The sequence below is a fragment of the Coturnix japonica genome, chromosome 7 (assembly GCF_054131305.1).
Source record: "Coturnix japonica strain WE chromosome 7, WE-NBRP24, whole genome shotgun sequence".
In the NCBI taxonomy this organism is placed as follows: Eukaryota; Metazoa; Chordata; class Aves; order Galliformes; family Phasianidae; genus Coturnix; species Coturnix japonica.
Window position 1 is genome coordinate 24,762,878 of NC_140669.1, and position 20,829 is coordinate 24,783,706.

Genomic DNA, 20,829 nt, shown 5'->3' on the forward strand with positions numbered 1-20,829 from the left:
CTGTGTGTGACTTCTTTTTTTGCATACATCAAGGCTTTGATGTTCTAGAAATCAGTGGTACAATCAGGTCTAAGTTCTTACAGCACAAGAACGAGCACTTGTTTCTGATACTGACCTCCAGTCTATAACCCAGGGGATATAAAATTTGGTATGTAGCCATGGGCTTAAGAAACAGTAATGACAGATGGGTCACCTTGGCAGTGTAGTAGGTTACACTGGCATCGTGGCAGTGCAGGTTCAGTGCAGATCTGCTGGGTGAAGGTTAGGCTGGCAGGCAGCCTTGGCCAAGGACTAAGCAAAATGGTACAGGTAGCAAAAGTCTATGTGCTACCTCTGTTCCTCAAGGTTGCCTGGTCTCAGGTTGCACCACAGGGGATTTGAGCAGCTTTTCAAGAACAAAAGTGAGAACCTCATGAGTGTAGATCCTATACAAATGATCTCTATAGTATTTAAATGCTGAAATGCTAGGCTTAAACATTTACCTGTTAGGTATTTTTTTCTACTGCACCTTTTTTCTCCTCAAGATGTCATCTGGTTTCCATAAGTTAATTAAGCTGTGGATACATGAAATATCTTCCCTCTGTCGGTATGTGATTACACCAGAATACCTGCCTTATCACACAAGATAAAAGCATGTTTGCTGCAGGAGAAGATAATGCTTCCGAGCTTGTGTTTTGTTGTGCAACAAAATTGTCCTTTATGATAACCTCAGTGTGATAACCTCGTTTCTGCTCTAACGTGTGCTGCTGTAACAACTGTAGTCCCACTGCCACAGGGCAGATTTCAGGTTGGCCTGTTGTGCCAAGGGATTTCTCTGTTACCTTGTTAGTGCCCACTCCTGCTTAGTGGGAATTCATTACCACCACCTCAACAGAGCAGCTTTGCATGGTTTGTCGCCAGCTAGGGGGAATGGGAGACACTACAGCCAACCTCTAAGGAAACTGCAGGGTGATATTTAACATTGTGGAAGAAGTGGCAACAGGTCGCCCCCAGCAGAAAATAGATAGTTTTAGAGTATGTGGGAGCTGAACTTCCTCACTGTAGGTACTGAAGCTGGTAAATATTTTTTATTACGGTCTGTTGTGGTTATCTGCTGGCTTACAGTTTATCTAGCAATGTTGATTTTATAACAGCTTTAATGCAATAAGAACTACTATTTTGTTGCTATTGATTTTGGTAGCACTGATTGCTGCATGGATTTATTTCATGCAAGCCTGTATCAAAGCCTCTTAAGACAGCTTATACTGTCAGGCTGCATTACTAGGTCAACACATACCAACTGTGAAGGTGTACCTAGGAACAGTATAAAGTGCTGATCTGTGCAGTCGAGTGCAAATAACCTTGAATCCATTCCCAAGGCAAAAGAGGGCAGTTAGAAAGGTGCCAACGTGATCGCTTCAGCATGAGTTGAGTAAATGTCTCACAATTTAAGAATGCTACAATAAAGATAAGTGAAGTATAATTTGTAAAACAGTGTCAGATCTCTACTAAGTTGTTGGAAAGGAAGAGAGCTGGTAAGGCTACAGCAAATTTATTTATTCATTACTGCATTAAGATTAGCATCAGCCTTGGTTCTCCATCTGAGAGAAGAAGCCACCAGCAGATGGCGCAGGAGCCCCACGTGGCTGCAAGTTCCGCAGGCATTTAATTCTAAACTGTTACTTAGTTCTGCTCACTGAGAACAGCTTGTTGAGCATAAAGAATTATACTTTTACGTTCACAGGCAGAACTTAATCGAGAATGAAGACAGCTGCGTTTTCATTCACCGTAGCAGAGTATTTTATAGTAACAAACTGTCAGTCTGTAGCTCATGTCAGTCTTTTTCAGGCAATTTCAAGACATGGCATCTCACATGATGTAACGGAGATTCTCAAGTCTGAAGTCCAAATGAAGAATGCTGTTAGCTGGAATGGAAGCAGCACTCCAGCTCCCACACAGGAGATGAAGGCAAGCACAGAACCCCGCCAAGCAGGGACAGGAAAAGGAATTTGCTCTGGTTTAGGAGGAAAGATATGGAGCCTTGCCAAGTCCATGGAGACAGTGTCATGCAAGGCAGGTATCCTGGGCTCACCAAAACAGCTAGAAGTAGCCTGGTATCTGTGCACCCTCTGCTGACACTGATCAGCACATGTGCTTTAAAACTAGGGAGCAGCTCTGCAGGCACAATGAAGTCCCTGTATGAGCTGACTGCTATAGGACACAGTGGGCAGGGCATGGGACAGATCCAAAGCTCCTGCAGAACCCAGTGCAGCCCCCCCAAGGTCTCAATGACCTTGCAGCTCTCTGGTCCATCTCGAGCCCCACTCCCAGTTCCAAGCTGGGCTAATCAAGCACCCACATGGCACTAAGGCAGGATGCTGATAAAGGGATCACCTGCTCTGTCCCTGCCTGCCTCCATCCCCCCGCGGCCTGGCACAGTGTGGATTGACGTTATGGATTAATGTCGTCTATAAACAACATTCCTTGAAATTGCAGGGTACATATGTAGAAATCTGGGTAAGGATGGATTATTTTCAGTTCTGATGGTGGTGGTATGGCATAGTAAAGCGAACCAGGGCTTGTGGAGCTTATTTGTTACCACCAGCTTCCTTTTTGTAAGAATTGAGAGCTGAAGCATGGGGAAAACAGAGAGATTTTGGTCTGCTCTTGATGCCCAGTATGGGACAGAAGGTCCTGCATTAAGCATTACAAAGATGCTGTTGTATGTTCTCACTGGAAGGTGGCAGTGAAGGAAGAACAATTAGGGCAACAGCATTATTTTTGTTAGAGGTCATCCGATAACCTGAAGATATGAGGTCTGCAGCTTCACTACGTTTACTCCAGTTAGTTGATTCATGAGTAAATTGGTTTCTAAAACAATCCAAAAAAAAACCAAACTGTGGATTTTTGAGTATTTGCTGAGGGATGAGATCAGTGAATGTTTGATTTGCTTAGTTTAGTAGCCAAGGGAACAACCAGGTCTAATAGTTGGAAGTGGTCTATAGAGATCACATGTGATGAGTTTTTTCCTTTAGGCAGTGAATGAGGACTCTTATGGTGGTAGACCTGCTGGAGCATGTTGTGCAATTGATGTGCTGTGGCATAACAGCATCGCTGGACTTAGTGTGGAAAATGGTCTGTGCCAGAAGCAGGGTCTTGACTGTGTAAGTTCAGTTACATCCAGAGCTTATTCCTCCTTGATGTTAAAGCAGATCATCATAGTTGTTCTTTCTGTCACACAAGCAGTGATTTGTGTATGTGGACTGGTGGGGTTGTTATCAGCAGCTGGTGTTGCTGCTGCTGTATACCTGGAAAGAGAAGCTGTTATTCTTTTCCCCTTCCTGGACAGCTTGTGTGACAGATCATGGTATATTACTGTAATCCAGAGGATGGCCACGAGGAGGATACAAATACAGGCTGAGGGAGCTGGTCTTATTCAGCTTGGAAGAGAAGGCTTGAGGGAGACCTCATTGCTGCCTTCCACTACTTAAAAGCTTACAAGCAGGATGGGTAGCAACTTTTTACACAGCCTGGTAATGATAGGACGAGGAGGAATAGCTTTAAACTAAGAGAGGGAAAAATTAAGTTGATGCTAGAGGGAAACTTCTTCCTGAGAGCATGGTGAGGCCATTGCACAAGCTGCCTAGAAAAACTGTGGGTGCCCCATCCCTGAAGTTATTTGCAGCCAGGCTGGGTGAGGTACTGGGCTGCCAGCCTGATCTAGTACCTGATTTAGTGGTTGACAATCCTGCTCATGGTGGGAGGATGGAACTGGATAATCTTTAGAGTCCCTTCCAGCTTGAGCCAAGTATAAGCACCACAGGAGACCCTGTTCTAATCTTGTTTGTTCTTGAATGTGCAGACATGGAGATTGAGGATATGCAAAAAAGATGCAGGTGGGAGTTGAAAGCAGGCAAGACTTTTTCTGGAGTAGCTTCAGATGTGAAAGAGCCAAGATTAGCAAGATGAGAATCAGAAGGAATTTCATGGAGCGTTCATTTTTTTTTCTCCATTTGGATGCTGCTAAAGGGGAAAATCGTGGTACAGTTGATGAACCTGAAAGAAAAACATTCTTCAATGTGCCAATGGGTAGGGAAGGAGTGAACCTATAGTTCAGAGTTCTTCCTGCTCCTTCAACCTGTTAGCTTTTTCTTGAGTAGTTCTGATCAGCTCAGTGAAGGACAGGCATTCAGATGTTATTCTGCCCAGGCAAGAAATCAGTTCTGAACTCAGTTGGATGGTGCAGTATTTACTGACTTGCTCCTTTTCCTATGAGAGATTTTATGGGCAGACAGATCTCTTAATCCTTGCTCATTCTGCAGGACAAGAGATCTTGATGTAATTTAAGCCCAGCTGAAGGAAATAAAGGGAGGTTTGCTCTTGAATGCAAAGTGAGAGTATGTTCCTCAATACAAACAAACTGAAACATAGCTTTAGTACATAATAGCGAAGTTCTGGATCTTGTTGCTAACTTAACAAAATAAGATGTGGATTGTGTACGCTCAGAGCAACTTAGTTCTGTGTAGAGATTTCTCTTCTCCTGTGTCAGCATAGTGAGATGTCATTTGACTTTTAGCCCAGGTGAACCTCATGAAGTTCAACAGATCCAAATGAAAGGTGTTGCACCTGGGTCATGGCAACCCCCCACTGTCAGTACAAGCTGGGGGATATAAGGACAGAGCACAGCAGTGGCAAAAGGGACCTGGGTGTGTGCCGGTGGATGGCAGCTGGACATAGCCAGCTCTGTACATTCACAGCCCAAAGCCAGTTGTATCCTGGACTGTATCCAAAGCAGTGTGGCCAGTAGGGCAAGGGAGGAGATTTACCCCTCTGTGCTGCGAGACCTCACCTGGAGCACTGTGTCCAGATGGAGAGTCCTCAGTACAGGGGAGATGTGGACCAACTGGGATGTGTCCATAGAAGGGCTGTTGGTGAACAGGAGGACAAAAGGTCAGTGTGCTGGGGCGAAGAGCCACACAACAAAGGGCCACAAAAATGATTTGAGAGATGGAACACCTTTCCTACAAGGACAGGCTGAGAGCTGTGGCTGTTCAGCATAGAGAAGAGAAAGTTCTGGTGAGACCTGATAGTGGCCTGTCAGTATCTAAAGAGGAGGGCAAATTAGGGATTTAATTTCCAGACATGCTATGAAATGCAAGTCTCCTCTGCTAGCAGATGCTGGAAACTCTGCAGTGACAGCAAGAGGCCAGTAGGATATTTCAACTGAGCTAATGTCTGAGGGAAGAAGGGAAGTATCTTCTTTTGCTGTCTTAGATACATGTTTGTTTTAAATCTTTTGGCCTCAGCGAAAGGCTAAAAAAGAACAGTGTGTTTCTGTAGTTTCCTAGGACTGTCTAGCCTCGGGGGCAAGAGGTCTCTCTTTAAAAATCATTTCCTCTTCAGTTTATCTCCTAGGAGTTTCATCCAGTTCTCACTGTAGTCAGTTACAGGTCTTCTGCTGACTTAGTCCAAGTTGTCTTGGATCGAGAATTGTAATTTTAACAATGTGGAGGAGTTTAATAGAATGGACTAATTCATGTTTCAAAACGAGCCACGTGTGCTCTGATGTGGCATGTGAAATGAATTTTTTCTTCCAGCTGCTGTGAGCGTGAGTCGTAATATTGACTTTGAAACTGTAAATATCACTTTCTTTTCCATTAGAAGTAATAGATAATCAATCTTGATGCTTGTTGTAGCCTACTAGAAAAGTAGAAAAAGCCCTGTTTTGTTTTATTTTTTCACAGAAATGTTTAAATCTTTACTGCAGTGCTTTTCTTTCAAAGCAGCTTAAATGCTTTATTTTAGCAACTTCTCTATAGGAGTGACCCATTTCAGGATGGGTTGGATGATCCCACTTGAGTTGTTGCTCGGCAGCTGACAAGCTAGGAAGGATATGGGAGTCTTTTCAAGCTGACAAAATGTTTTCACCCTTTAGCAAAGTGTAACCCAAATTACAGTCATGGTGGGAGAGCATTGCGTTCAGCAAGGGTACCTTTTAAAAAGGATAAGCCCAATAAGGAAGGGGTGCTTTTAAGCTGTGGCTCCTGTGGTGCCCCAGTGCATGTCCTGGGAAGCACTGAGGTACTTGATTGCAGTGCTTGTACCGAAGGGGTGGGTTTTCCCTCATCCCCAAGTGACCTAAAGCTCTTCTGACTTCCAGAATACTGCTGGGAAAGAAACGACAATAGCACCAGTCCCAGCCCATCTAAAAGAAAAACATGATTATATGTATAGTGAGATCTTTAGGAAGCGAAGCGGAGCATATGGGAATCCATGAAAGCTGGGGAAAGTACATTAAAGTGATTAGTCTTGTTACCCGGCTCCTTCCAGCATCTTTGCAAATACTGACTGTGAGTCATTCTAAAGCCTTGTCATTTTTCCTGTGGTTAAGAGTTCCCAGACTTTTGTAAGATGTGTCCCATTAGAAGCATGGATCTTCTCCAGCTTCTGTTACAGTGATCTAGGCTATTATAAACAAAAGTCAAGAAACCTTTTTACTAAATACACGTATAAATGTAGCACTGACACAGCCAAGGTGGATGTCAGGGGCAGTGTCCTGATTCATGCATGGATATAAAACAAATGTTTGCTTATGCTACGATATCTGATATAGGTGTGCTTTGTTGTGCCCTGCTATAGCACAGACTGAATACTGTTTTTCCTGGGCTTAGTGTGGAGCCAGATGTTTGAATTATCTCGCTCCCTAGCACCCTCCACACTCTTCCTTTGGTTAGTCAAGGATGTCAAGGTTCATTATTCCCCTGATTATTCTTTAGGGAGCAGGCACAATAAATCTTAGCAGGGTGAATATATTTGTAAACCTTGTCCAAAAAATAGCTTTTTCTTAACAGTAGTTTGAAGCAAAAGAAGTAAATCACAAAATGGGACAATATTATAATTTCTGCTTGGAAGGTCTGATGTGTTCTAGACAGCACATCTGGCTGTGGCAAGAGAGCTGTGGTAAGGAACTGTGCGGGCTCTGTTTGGAAGATGCTAAGTGACTGCTGTTTCATATGCTTTAGGAAGAGGAAAAGGGAAAGGGACATATGTAACCTTTGATTTTTATTGTTTCTCAGTTTTGTTAGAGAAGGTGTTGCTGTTCTTCCTTTTTGCCTCTGAACTTCAATCCTGCTACACGTGTGAAGTTCCCAGATATGGAGCGAAAAATACTCTTAACGGGGAATAGAACTTCAGAAACATTGGCATATCCAGCATCAGATCAATGTAATGGCATGCCACAAGACAACTTTCTTCCCTGTTGCATCATATCCAAAGCAGTGGCAAATTGGGTTTTTTTCCAGTAAGTCTTCAAGGGCAGCGGTCATACGGTTGAAGGAGTGAATTAAAAGAAAAACCTCTCAACTCCAAAGGAAGTCTTCCCTCTCAGTGTTATCAGAGGACTCTCCTTGCATGTCACACTCAGCAGGCAGGCCCTAAATGACTCTTAGCTTCTTTTCCATGGAATATTTGTAGTAGAACTTGATGTGCTGCTCAAAGGTTCTTCAGCATGTCTTTGATGGCCAATGTATTTTAGCTGTATTCTGTATTATTGCTACATTTGGCAGAGGTGACCTCAGCACTCTCTATTGCAGCCTTTGCATGTGGTGGAGCAGCCTGCTCTAGTAAAATCAGTCAGTGGGATGAATATGTGAGGAAATTCAACTCCTCATGATATTTCAACTCCTATAATTGCAATATAGTAATTCTTGGTGAATTGTTTATTTATGTAGACCCAGATAACTTAAAACTTAAACACATTAGTTGCAGACAGAGGCAGAGAGAAGCCAAGTATTAAATGTGGTACTTAATATTCCCACCCAAAGCCTGCGATTGACAGAGAGAAGAGGTAGAAAGGCATGTTAAAATGCTGGGGTTTTTTTGTAGCACTTCTCTTTCTACACTTTTTTAAATGTCATTTGGCACAATTTTTTAACTGGTTACTCTGGATCCTTATCTATTTCAGGTACACCCTTCCATGAGCTGGATATAGCCAAAGGATCCTGGGATGGGAGCTCAGAACAGAAGAGACAGCATGCACCCAGAAGTCTCTTGGTAAGGTTATTAACTTAATAGAGGCTTACGTTGCTTTTGAGATCCATATTAGAGCATATTTTCATTACATCATGAGCACTGTTCCAGTTTTTTAGCCACTCCAGCATGCTGGTTGTACATCAAATGAAAACCCTTGTAGTTCAGCATCTCAGAGTTACTTTGTCATGCTTGCAGTATGCAAAGGAACATGAAAGGCAACCTCAGGTTTAAAACTCAAGATTGTATTCACATAGAGAGTTAAGGTTGGTTGCAAGCTGTGTACTAAGCCTGTTTGATTACCTATGGCATCCTTGTGTCTTGTAGCTCAGTAGCATGCTGGGGAATGAATCAGTGGGGAGAAAGGCTGTAACTAGTTACGGTGCACAACTTTTCCTAGTTCAAAACATAATAGCTCCTTTTTCTGGAGCTATCCTGACTCATACCAGGAAGAGAGCTCCTTCTCTAGTTTCTCTTTACTTCCTGCTGGACTTTTGGTTTTTTGTATAGCGGTGAGCTGTGCTGTATGGACTTCAAGTCAAGAGCTGTTTAACGTCTCCCTGCATCCTTCTTGCAGAAGACCACTGACAAACCCCTTCTTCTTGAAGAGGTTAAGCAAATGGCTGTATTGGCTTCATTGCAGAATAGAGCTGGTAGGAAATTGAATGGTGTCTAGTGCCAAACCCATGATGCGTGTGCTCTTTCCATTGGGAACACTGAGTCATTAAAGGAAATAAAAGCTGTTATATTTCTGTGTTCTGAAAAAATGTGCTCTAGTCTAGCCTCTTTTATGAATTCATACAATCTCTGTTCAGTGAATGCTTTCCCTACTGCAGGTTGTGAAACCTGGCTTTCCTTGGTAGAAATTCAGTCTATTTCAGCTGGAAGGAATTGGGTGTCACCTTGGATGGGCCTTCTCCTTCCCCCTTCCCCCGTCAGGTCCAAGTGCTAGAACTGTGCCTTTCTAAGTAGAATTCATGTTCCTTAGTTTAATTTAGTTGAGGAGAGCTTGGCTGTGTCTTTGGCTGTTGTCAGTTGCTTGTGTTGCTGGCCAGTTTATCAAGGTATGTTTCTAACAACTAGAGAAGGAAGCACTTCTAATTGCCATGATTCCTAATTCTGATTTCAGAGCAAGTTAGATACCAACAAAATTAATATCAAATACTTCAAGGCAAGGAGCCTTAGGAGAAGATCTGAGTGTTCTCACTCTCTATGTCCAGCATAAATGGCAAGAGATAAGTACCAGATTTTATTGCCTTATTATATTGCCTTATCAGTTACAAAGTGATCGTGCTCTGCTGCAGTTTTCTTCATGTGTAGGCAAAGTTTAGGCCAAAAAAAATTATCTAATTACTGTAATTACAAACTGAGATACAGTACAGGTCTACATACAGCTATAGTAACTGAGATTTCAGCAACTGCTTCCTTACATGATCTCAAATGAGAACAAATACAGTGAAACTTAGTCTGAGCGCTCTGCTTTTGGTAGAAGCAGTACTGAAAATGTGAAAGGAGAATCTAGTAGGAACAAGTGAGGAAAGTTTTGCTTTGTTAGGGCTCAGGCACAGCTAAGAAACTGCTACTACTCATGCACCATAACAGTTGATAATTGAGTTGTTCTCCTTTATCTTAACTGGAACCTGTTACTTTTTGCCCAGTCTGCTGGGCAGAGTTGCTCAGTTACTCTGGTCTTGCTTGTTGGGAGGTAAGTATTAGAGGCAGGGTAACTTGAGTGTTGGGATACTGAGTTGTAGAATATCCTGTGTGATGCCATTTTGATGAGGTGGAAGCATGACCTACTTAAACAGTAGCCAATTAGCTGGAAAGCTTGAAGCCCAGCTGCTGTCAGAAAGTTTCTTGTTAGGAAGCAGGCAGCTGTGTAACTGAAGATAACCTGGGGAGTGTGGATGGTGGTGCTGTGCTCTGGTCACTGACTCATAGGTAGATATTACCTTAGTGCACATGCACTCTGCTTTTATTAGACATGCAATGTGGACACTAGCCATGGCAAAGGTGCTTCTTGTCTGACTGAATCCAAAGGTTCAATGACTCACTTCTTTCCATGCTGCTGTTTCATGTCACCTCTGTCTACCTGTGTGCAATGTGTGAGCTAATGGAATGAGATCTAGGTAATGTGAGAATAGCACTGCTGTTTTGACAAGGCTGATTCTTCCACACATCTCCTGTTATGTGTGCTTTGGGGAGTTTTATCCTTCAGTGGGATGTACGAGCAACATTACAGGTTCTTGCTGACAAATGGACTTCTCTTCAGGATCCTGCCTGATCCACTAAATTGATTCTAGCCAGCTTAAGTTATTAGTAGGAAAACAAAAACCAAATTGTTTTGATTGGACTCGATTTATTTGAACTGGTGTTCTCCATGGGCTCTAGGAGTGCATCCTTGCTTTTCAGTTCCATGTTCTGAATAATATGCTGGAGTTATCAGTGCATGTGAATTTCTGGAGGCAGGGTGGTTTCCTGGCCACAGTGGGAACAGAGCTAAGAGCCAGGAATTCTGAGTTGGTCTTTTTGTTATTACCAGAGTGTGCTGCAGCCTTTAGCATAGCACTGCTGTTCCCTAATTCTGTTCCTCTCTGGGAACTGGAGGTAATTCTAGTGCCTACTATTTGCCAGAACATGGAGGATTGCTTTGAGATGTATGTGGCTTCTTGCAAAATGTAAAGGAATCCATCTGTTGAATATATGGGTTTGTTAAATTTATTGAGCACGTTGGGACTGTTGGATGAAAGGCCTTATATAAACGATACTTAATTATTGTTATTACTACAGAAGGGCTAGCACAAAAGCAGTTTATCTGGGAATTCATGAAGCAAAGGTCTAGAGCATACTGCCAACATCTGCTACCACTTAGAACTTCAGCCTGCTTACAGCATGAGCCACTCTTGCTTGGAGACGCACAGAGGGGTTGTTTGAGATTGCTGAGTTGCAGCAGTCCCTCTGTCAGGCTGTTTTTATGCTGGGCAGATTCTCTAACCTCACCCTGTAGGTAATACTCTGCCCTGGTACCTCTGTCCTGGGGATCTCTTGATGTTTGATGTATCTCTTGATATTTGTATTTGAAGCAAGTCTGCTTCAAACATTGCTGTTTTCCTCCTCAGAGCTGAACAGAAACCTGTACTGATGTTTTTTGTTCGTGACCTCAAGTGTACTCACTAGCATGGGCAAGACTAGAGTACAGTGCAAACTTTCCAAGGCAGGTAGCAAAGCTTTTCTACTGGCTTCAAGCCCTAGCAGCTTCTTCCAGCTGATGGGTTTCAGCGTGTAGGAAAAATCCATTAGTGTGTGTTGTTTGGCTCTGCGTGCACCATCTGCCTTGCTTCTGGTGTGGTGAGGAGGTAAGGAGAAACTTAACCCTTGGCTTGAAGTGAAATTGGTAACCTTGCAACACCTGTACTGTAAGGTGTGAACCTAGTGCCTCCTGGAGAGATGAAACCTGCTCCTGAAGTTGTTTGCCAATTACTTACTATGTGGCGGTCTTGGGCTCGTTTCCTGGCAATGGAACTGGTCCTGTGATGAGTTTACTGACAAGTTTGCTTTCTTGCAGACCTCTCTGAGGGCTGGGAATAGGGCAGGGCCAAGGATTTTATTGTAGTGGTGCTACTTGCGTACATGTCGGGACCAGATAAACCATCAGCCAGCGTGTAGTTGTGAGTAAAGCTGTTAGTCCTGAGTAGCAGACTATGTAAATGATGGGAAGGTTTTGCATGGTGGGTGAACTAACTTTTTTCAAGTGTAACTTAGCAAATCCAGAAGTGTTTTCAGCTAAAAACAAAACTCCATAATGAAGAGATGCTCTTTTTGACCTGTTGAGATGACACTGGAATATGGTAGCTTTCAGATCTTTGACAACTTTTTGTATGTTTTTAATATGAATAGGACCAGGAAGAAAGATAGATTCCTATAGAAAGATAGAGGCCAGAATATCAGCTGTGTGAGTAGCCCTTCTGAGATGTACAAGAAGACTGAGAAGGAGGGGTTTGCCCTGTCACATGGACTTCCTAATCACAAGAGGAGGAGAGGGAGGGGCTCCACCTCCATCCCTCTTTGGTTTCAGCCAGACTTGAATTCTCCAGAACACTTACAGCAGATGGATTTGAATGATCTTTTCTAGTCATAATAGCATTTTGACTCTGTTTTGTATGTAAATACTTAACACTTTATAATTATTCAAGCACTTAACTTGATTTAGAAAGCCCTTTTGGGACGTGAGGGAAAGGAGAAGGGCTAATGCCAAAATTTGTGCTCTTTTCTTGATCTTTCTTCTGGCCTGAGCAGCTCAACTACAAATGGAGGCAACAAGCAAATGCAAAACTAGATGCAATGAATGATCTAAGAACTTCTTCTGTTTGATCTTTCCTGTCCTTATGACATGTATCACTTGTTCTTTCCACACTGAATGCATGTAGAGGAATGTTTTCTCAAACATCTGCCCACCCAAGAATCTATACTAGAAAGGAAAGGTTTGTGGTTTCTCTGCACATTTACATCAGTGGCACATTTACATTTTTGGCTAAGAGCAGTACCTGTAGGAGTAGTGTCACAAGAGTGCCCTAAGTTCAGGATACATCTGCAATTGCTCTTACATTAGCTTTGCCAGAATGCTAGGAAGGGAGATCACCTCAGTAGTTTGTTTCATGGCTCAGGAGTCAGGTACTCGTCTGATCTCTTATGTTGTACAAGCTGTGCAGCCACGCTTCTCCACTCCGTACAAGAGAGCCTTGCAGGGGTGAGGAGTAGCAAGGATTAACTGGTTCCCAGATAACCTCACAGAGTAACAAGCTGTGATGTCCACAGACTGATCCACTGTGAGTCTGTGACATCTCCTGTGTGCTGGACCATAAGAGAACGTGGTAGGGGAAGTGTTAATTTGGGCATGGAAGCTGAGTCCTTTTGTCAGTGGATTGGTAGAATGGAACTTAGTATTTGTGCATCAGTGCAATCTCTTGTTTTTGCAAAAATCTTGCTGCTTTTTAGGGAAAAATACATATTTCCTTCCAAAGACAGGTAAAAGAAGATTGTACTTTATGACTTGTAGCCAGTCCTCAAAGACATACATAGACATTTCAAACTGCATTTAGTGCATAGCACATTTCCAATTCAGACTGCTTGGTTTCACTGCTCTGATCTGCTCTACCTGGCCCCTGATGGGAAAATATCCTCAGTTAATAAGGAACTTATTTTCTTCCCGGTATTCCTAAAGTATCCCTGTAAGAGCAGTTAAAGTTGGCTTCTGATCTTTCAACTCTGATGTTACCTTTGATACTTTTGTAGCCAAAGCCTTAAGCATTGATAGTCTGTAGTGCTTTGGAAACCCTAAGTCAGAGTTTTGAAGACTGAAATGAAAACAATTTCTTTCTTCATCTCATGTTTCTAAATCATACAGGGCTTGTTCGTTCACATTACGGAGGCCTTCCTGAATTATATCTGCAAAGCTGATTTTTCTCACAAGATGACTGCAGGAAGATTTTGAATAAAAATCTTAGGTACTGCAAAAGTTGGTGTTGATTGTGCGTGAGAGTATTATTTGTTTTCCATACCAGTTCCAATATTTGACGATACTGGATGTTTCTTAGGGGCTGATGCAAAATATAGATATCCTCAAGTTGTGTGCACAAATCAAGGTACCCAGGTTGAAGTTCTGCTGAGAACTTCTTTGTGCTTAAAATTGAGGCTGTATCTAGAATACATGTGGAAACCTTATTGCATCCCATAGCAGTGGAAGCGAGTTCAAAACACATAACATAAACCACTGTGCTTGGGAAAGACCATTACAGTTTTCATGCTGAGGGCGTGCACTGTTATGGTAGCCCATGATGTATTAGAGAGACAAGTCCTTTATTGCTATAACCCAATTTGCACTCTAGCTTTTTCATAGCTGAGGTCTCAGATACAACTGCTGCTGAATTTATTCGTTAGGCCTGTTGAGAAGATCTATATTGGGTATTTTACTTGGAATAAGAGAAGGCCTGATTCTTCTGGATTTTGCCTTTTTGGATCAGTGACTGAGTGAATTCTTTGTCTTCTTTCACAGTAGTTTCAGGAAATGTTGTTTTGTTCCTGGTGATGCTCCATCAGGGTTGCTTTGAGAAGGCTTTCTAGCTGGCACTCAGCTCAGCCTTGGCAATTGCTCCAGAAACACTTCTGCCAAATGCTTCGCCGCTGAGTTACTGCTCCTGGGCTCCAACTGTTTGTTCTTCTCGAGGTGGGGAACTGCTGGGGAAGGGAAGCATTTTGGTGAATCATAACTCCCATGCTCTTGTATCCCACTATTTTCCAGCAAAAAATGCTTTCACCCTCACTCAACACCAGATACCAGCCTTACTCACAGGGTCTTTTTCAATCTGTCTTGCAGGCTGTAGTGTGTAAAGGTGATCAGGTTCTGGGGCTTCTCTGGAAAGGCAGATGGTTGACCTGAAGCAAGAAAAACATCTGCCTGTATCAGACATTCAGTTTACTTTAACTTCTGTTCTCTTGTATTACTGCTGCCGGTTGCTATCACCAATACAGAGGGGATAATGGATAAGTTACCCTGTGATTAGGTTCAAGGAACATCTTACAGCTTAACAAGAAGCAGCTTCAATTAAAGTAGGTGATCTGAGAAGCACTCTCAGCTCTGCTGGCTTTCAGTGGGACTGTGCTAATCCTTCATCAGGTATATATTTAGTACTAAGCCAGAAATATTTCCTTTGGGTCTTTATCTGTGGATTGGCAGACATATATTTTAGTATGGCCTATTTTAAGTGCTTTAAAATATGCACTAACACTCTAAAGTAGCTTGATTTTAATATTCGTGTACGTTGATGCCAAAACAGGACCTGTTTAATTGGTCATCTATACACTTAGGGGCTATAAAAATCATATTCACTGAACCAGATTGTGTGGTCTGTGCTACTGCTCTGAGTGATTAAAATCTAGATTTTTTGCTGATGGTGTGCAGTGCTTCCTGGCTCTGGATAACGCTGACCACCAGAAGCAAGGCTGTATAGTGCACAATAAAGCAAGCAGGCTTCTTCTGTGACTCTTTGGGGAGTGATGGGGAATGAAGTGGTTGCTGTTTTTACTACTGAGATATAAGGTAGAATATAAAATCCAGGGTGGAAGTCAGCACGTGTGGATGAGCACAGTCCGGAAACACCAAGCCTGAAGCTACAAAAATGGATCTGAACTCTTCTGCTGGATCAGACGTGGAGTGGGTTCTGTATCAGAATGTGGCACCAGTCTGAACCCTGGTCTTGCATGGGATGGAAGCTTATCCTCAGGAAACAGGGATTATTTGAGCTCTGTGTGTAAGGAAAAAAAAGGCAGGTAATGATGTCTGTCTCAGCACACTGTTTCAAGGACTATGATGAGCATGGAAGATTTTGGACCTTATGTTAGTGGAGCTTGGGAAGGAAAGAAATGCTTTCTTGCTGATGCAAAGTGGTGAGAAAGAAAAGCGACTGCGATATCAGTCCTGAAGCTTTGTCTCTTTAACTTCTTCAGCCATAGGGATGAGTGGTGTTCTTGCCACAGTCCTATTCTTTTTTTCTCATATCCATTAATTTGGGGTGATCTTCTTGCTTGTTAATCTTCCTAGATGTGATGGAAGGCTATTTTTCCCATGCTTGGGGTTGATATTTGGATACCCAGTTAAACATATGAGAGTTAACTGACCAAATCCCATTAGATGTGTCTTTTCCTCAAATGGGTTCCCAAGGCTGAATTTGCTTGCTAAAATGAATGCTATTCAAATATGAATTGTGGCTTTTTAGTGCAACTGATGATGCTGAAGGTAGGAGAGGCTGGAGATGGCTCATGCTTTTGCGGGGGGGTAGTGCCAGGCAGGAGTTTGTCACCAAGTGACTGATATTACTGCCTCCACCCTGCTCCCCTCCCTCAAGCTAAAGCTTTCCATGGAAATGAGCTGTGTTGGCTCTGACTGAGGTTTCAGGTTATTTATGGGAAACTTAGCAACGTTCTTGTATTTCTGTTCACTTTCAGGTCTTGAATAAAACACAGCAGTGAGCCAAATCCTGTCAACTTAGTCTGTGGTCTTCCAGCAACTGATGGGTAAAAAGTTGGCCTTGGCTCTCAGGATTGTGGTTGTTTTCTTAATGGACATGCCTTGTACTCTCCAAAGGTGTTCAGGCTACAGAAAAGGAGTGACTCAGCTTTATGAACACCTGAACTGCCTTATGAAGTTGTCTGTCTCTTCACTAACTATGTGAAGAGCTTGAGCGAACTAGGAATGGAGCTCAATGTGTGGTGTTAGCTGAGCTGAATCTTGGCCGTGGTCAGAGACTTAGTCACCGAGTCATCAACAAGTTTGGTGCTAAGCATTAGGAGCATTTCTTTTAGCCTTTGGAATTAAAAAACAAGATCTCAAGACTCTTATTTCTTTGGGACTGAGATGCAGGGAGCTCTAGAATGTTGTTTTTCTCAGCTGCAGAGTAACTTCATTTCACTCACAGCTTTATTCAGTGTCAGCTGGAATTGGATCCCAAGAACCTGCACAAGTTCACATAGTATTCTGTCACAGAGCTTGAAATAAACCCAGTTTCTCATGAGACACAGGCTTTGTACTTGTGAGATGGTTGTTGAGGTGTTTTGCTCTCTCTTCTTGAATGAAAAGGCCAGACCAGAGCTTGGAGAGAGTTTTCTCTTCTGAAAGAATTGAGGGGAGGTTGACTCCTTCCAATAGGAAGGAGAATTGCCTCTGTGCTAAAGTCCATAAATTGCAAAGAGACGAAGCTGAACAGTATGTACAGATCAGAAATGTAACTTTGCTCAAGAATTAAAGACTCAGGAAGGACTGAGTCACAGCCTTGGCAATGGCCTGGAACATACAGCAAGTACTTATGTTGGGTGTGGGATGTAACGTTGCTACTTCCATTGCAGTAAAAGCTTTGAGTCTGTCCAGTGGTGATTGCTGGAGGCTTCCTGGGAGCAGGGAAGCTCAAGAAAGCCATGGCAGGGGGATGTGCTGTGGGGTTTCCCTAAACCAAATCAACAGCTACTGTCCTAGATCCCTATACCTGCTCTGCTCTGTGGGCTGATGTGCCCCACTACTCACAGGCAAAGTCCTACAAGCGTAGGTACTTGGATTGGAAAGCAGGAGACATGCTGTTATTTATCTGGGAAACAGAGATGCAAACTGTTTTTTCCCTTTGCAGTGTCTGGGTGGGGAAGAGTTTTTTTTTTTTGAGTGGGAATGAGCAAAGATGAGCTGTAATTCTTTTTCCATGTGGAATCTGAGGGGTTACAAATCACACCTCAAATTAAAAAAAAAGGAAGAGTATGTTGTTGGATCTGCTGAGGACATGGCTATTTTTTTTTTCAGTTTAGTTTCAACAGCTGAACTTGGAAAAAAATCTGTAGAAGAAAGAAACATTGTTTTACATAAAGCCACTTCAGGCTCTCAGCTTGGAACTTTTCCCTTGAAAAATGAAGAAATTGGGAATTTAAAGCTCATCTGGAATAACCCTTTCCTATGAATACTTTCATGAGATCTCCGCTCCCCTCTTTTGGTCAAGTGTTCCTAAATAACTTTTAAGCCTTCAGAGAAGGTCTCCTGCCTTCAAAGCAAATGTTATTTGAGCAATATTTTCAGTGATGAGTTGTTTCTGTTAGGGAGCACCTGAAGCTGGAGTGAGCCGGGTGTTACTATACGTGAGACTGAAGAGACCAGCATACTGAAGACTGAGTGCTTTGTTTTAATTCCCTTGCCTAATTTCTGGCTGTAGACATCATGTTTTTACCATGCTTTGAATGCTCTTGGGTCATAGCTTGATCAAGCTTTACTATCCCTGGCCTTCAGGTACTGGAGTTACTTAGGACCATTGTGGGGAATGCTGCTGGCTGGAGCAAGCCAGAGCATCTAATGCAAATTTCTGCTGTGTCTTGCCCTCGGGAGCAGTCTTTCTGTTAAATGACTGAGGAGAAATTCTGGCTGCTTGCCCTTGATCCCTAGGGCAGCATAATGTGATATTCACCCTGTGAAATCCTGACTTGCTGAAGTGGTAAAAAACATCCCTGTTGACATCCAAGGTTTCACCTGCAGCCCCCCGCTGACTGAGCATGACATTTCTGTACCAGCCTCAGTTTGTTTGTTGAAAGCAAAGCCACAAGGCAGGCATTTGGCACTGTGCCTCCTAGGTAACGTCATGGACTGTGATTCTTGAAAGCTGCTCCCTGCACAGGAAAGAATTTGATATTGTACAAACATGACGGCTGAATACTGTTATGGTTAACTGACGTGTTCTGCTTCCCAGTGAATACGTAATTCAGCTGAGATGCATCCCTCTTGGTTTGCATGCCAGCAGTGCTCAGCTGGCATCATGGTTGTACAGAGGTAACATCAAATAGGAGCTACATTAACCAGTTCATTTCCTTTTTCTTCTAGTATTTCACTTTGTCATCTTCAACATGCTGTTTTGTAGAGAATGTTTTCCCTGAAGCCTGCTGGGATTTTATTTTTGCACGTTAGTTGAAGGCAGAGAGCAAGTGTGAGAGGTGGTGCTGGGGATGCTGGGCTTATGGCTGTGAGACTAAACCAGGCTGCCATCATCTGTAACTTTCCATCAGATCACCATTGCACAAGTAGACACAGAATGCAGTGTGGAGCTTCTCATGCTACGAGACCTCTGTGGTCACACGGTTGAGATGACTAAAGATGCCTGATGAATTGATCCCATTGAAGAAAGGCTTGTGCATGTCCCAGCTGCTGGAGAGGAAGCAACTCCCTGTGCAGCCAGGGATGCTTTGTGTACTGTGAACTGGAAATAAACTGTCTGGGTACCAGCAGTTGGGTATAGGTTGAAACTCTGCAGGCCACTGCTTGCACACAGCTAGGTTAAAGTGCTGTCTTGCCAAGTATTAATCAGGCTCAGTAATGGGAAAGCAAAACCAGTGTGAACCAAGGATAGGAGAAAGCAGAAGCTCTTCTATGTTTGGTTAGATGAGAATGGCTTTGCTGGATCACATCACAGCTTTGCCTGACCCGGTATCTTGTTATGGTTCAGGATGAGAGGTTTAAATGAGAGCCTAAGAATAAAGCACAGACATGTATTTCACCCAGATACTCTAGGTCTCCAGCAGCTGCTGAAGTCTTTTTGAGCCTGAGGTAGCTTCTCTGTGTTTATTCATTGTCACTGCTTTCTCAGGAAAATACTTATGCTCTCTTCCAGCACAGGGAATTGCAGAGGGTGCTGGGCTGTGGGAGCAGGTAGAAGCAGCAGTGTAACTCCATTCCCAGAGACATCGTGACCACCTGGGCAGGGCTGCTAAGCAGCTGTTCTGCATGCAGGTCTGGCTGCTCTTCCTCCCCAGGGTGCTGCTGTTTGCCTGGCAGCCTAACTTTGGGGATTGCCTGTGGAGCAGTTGAGGTCCCTGGGTTTGTTCAGCCCAGAGCAGGAAAGGGCTGAGGGGAGGCCTCAGGGCAGCTGCAGCTCCTCACAGGGAGTGGAGGGCTACTGCTGATCTTTGCTCCTTTCTGTGACAGCAACAGAACCCAAGGGAATGGTGTGGAGCTGTTTTGGGAATGTTCAGATGGGATATAAGGGAAAAGGTCCTTCACCTGAGGGTGGCTGGGCACTGTGACAGCCTCCCCAGGGCAGTGGTCATGGCACTGGAATTCAAGAAGCGTCTGGACAAGGCTCTCAGGCATTCAATCTGATTTTAGGGTGGTGCTGTGTGAAGCCAGGAGCTGGACTGTGATCCCTGTGGGTCCCTTCCAACTTGGGGGTTCTGAACTGGGCAGGGTTCTGGACTGACAGTGGATTTAAAAAATAGTAATAATAACTAAGGAATGCCATTAAACCTCTCTGGTTTGGCTTATGGAGACATTCCTTTTCTGTCTTCCTTATAAATCAGAGTGAAAACCTATCTGCCAGGCCTCCTACTCAAATGTTTCCAGTGAATGCTATGTTAGGGAATTGAGGGTCTTGACGCTATTCCTAAGAACTCTCCTAGGTGCCCAAGCCAAGAGAGCAGAAGGTACTTCAAGAGCAAACTGTCTCCCAAATGTGATAAGATACAAGGTATGAATCCCAGGATTCATACTATTTTTTCAGTGGGAAATCAGTTCTATTAAATATTCAATTTACCTACCTCTAAAATACTGAAACGGTTACCTCTAGGTATGCATTTATAGTTTTACTGCTTAATATTCTTGGATGGGAGAGGGGATAAAGATGCAAGTCTGAACAGATGGAAAGGTCTTAGGGTCAGTTTTTGAATCTACTCCTCAAAGGTGACATGTAGGGTTGTTCTAAGAAGATGAAGGGAAGTTCTTTACAGTATGACTGAATTCATCTTTTGCGTTTGTTTCTTTCTAGTGTCTTGTTGAACTGCCATGCTCACTGTTGCTTTAAAAATGCATGTACTGCTTCCCTTTTTGTGCATTGGTCTAAATGCTAGAGGCTTAACCGCAAGCCTTGTTTTAATTAGGTCTACTCCAAACAGCAGATATACACACATGCCATAAGGAATCTTGGACTGCCAAGGATGCCATCAAATGATTTACCAACCAATAAAGCCTGTTATTAGGGGATTATTAATGAAAGGCCTGCAAACAAAATGCAGTTTTACCCCCTTCCCTCCCTATGGTTGAGGTTATTTTTTCAAAGCTCCTCTATTTTTTTTTCTTATTAGACTTCACAGGAAGATTAATACCATATCGTTCCTCAAAAGGAAGTGCCTGAAGAAGCAGTCAGCATCAGATGGGTCAGTTCTTTTAGACCTGCAGGTTTTGCAATAGCTCCTGTCATGTGTCTGTCCACCCCTGCCATTTTGCACAGATGTGGTGAATTTCAGCCTGCTCCT

General features: G+C 43.2%; 1 long non-coding RNA gene across 1 annotated transcript in view; it reads left to right on the top strand.

The window, feature by feature from the left end:
* Positions 1-20,829, top strand: part of LOC107316509 (uncharacterized) — a 60,377-nt gene that overhangs the window by 3,404 nt on the left and 36,144 nt on the right. The window contains exon 4 of the long non-coding RNA XR_014948358.1: positions 7,943-8,031. This is a non-coding gene — a long non-coding RNA (uncharacterized LOC107316509). The remainder of the gene's footprint in view (positions 1-7,942; positions 8,032-20,829) is intronic.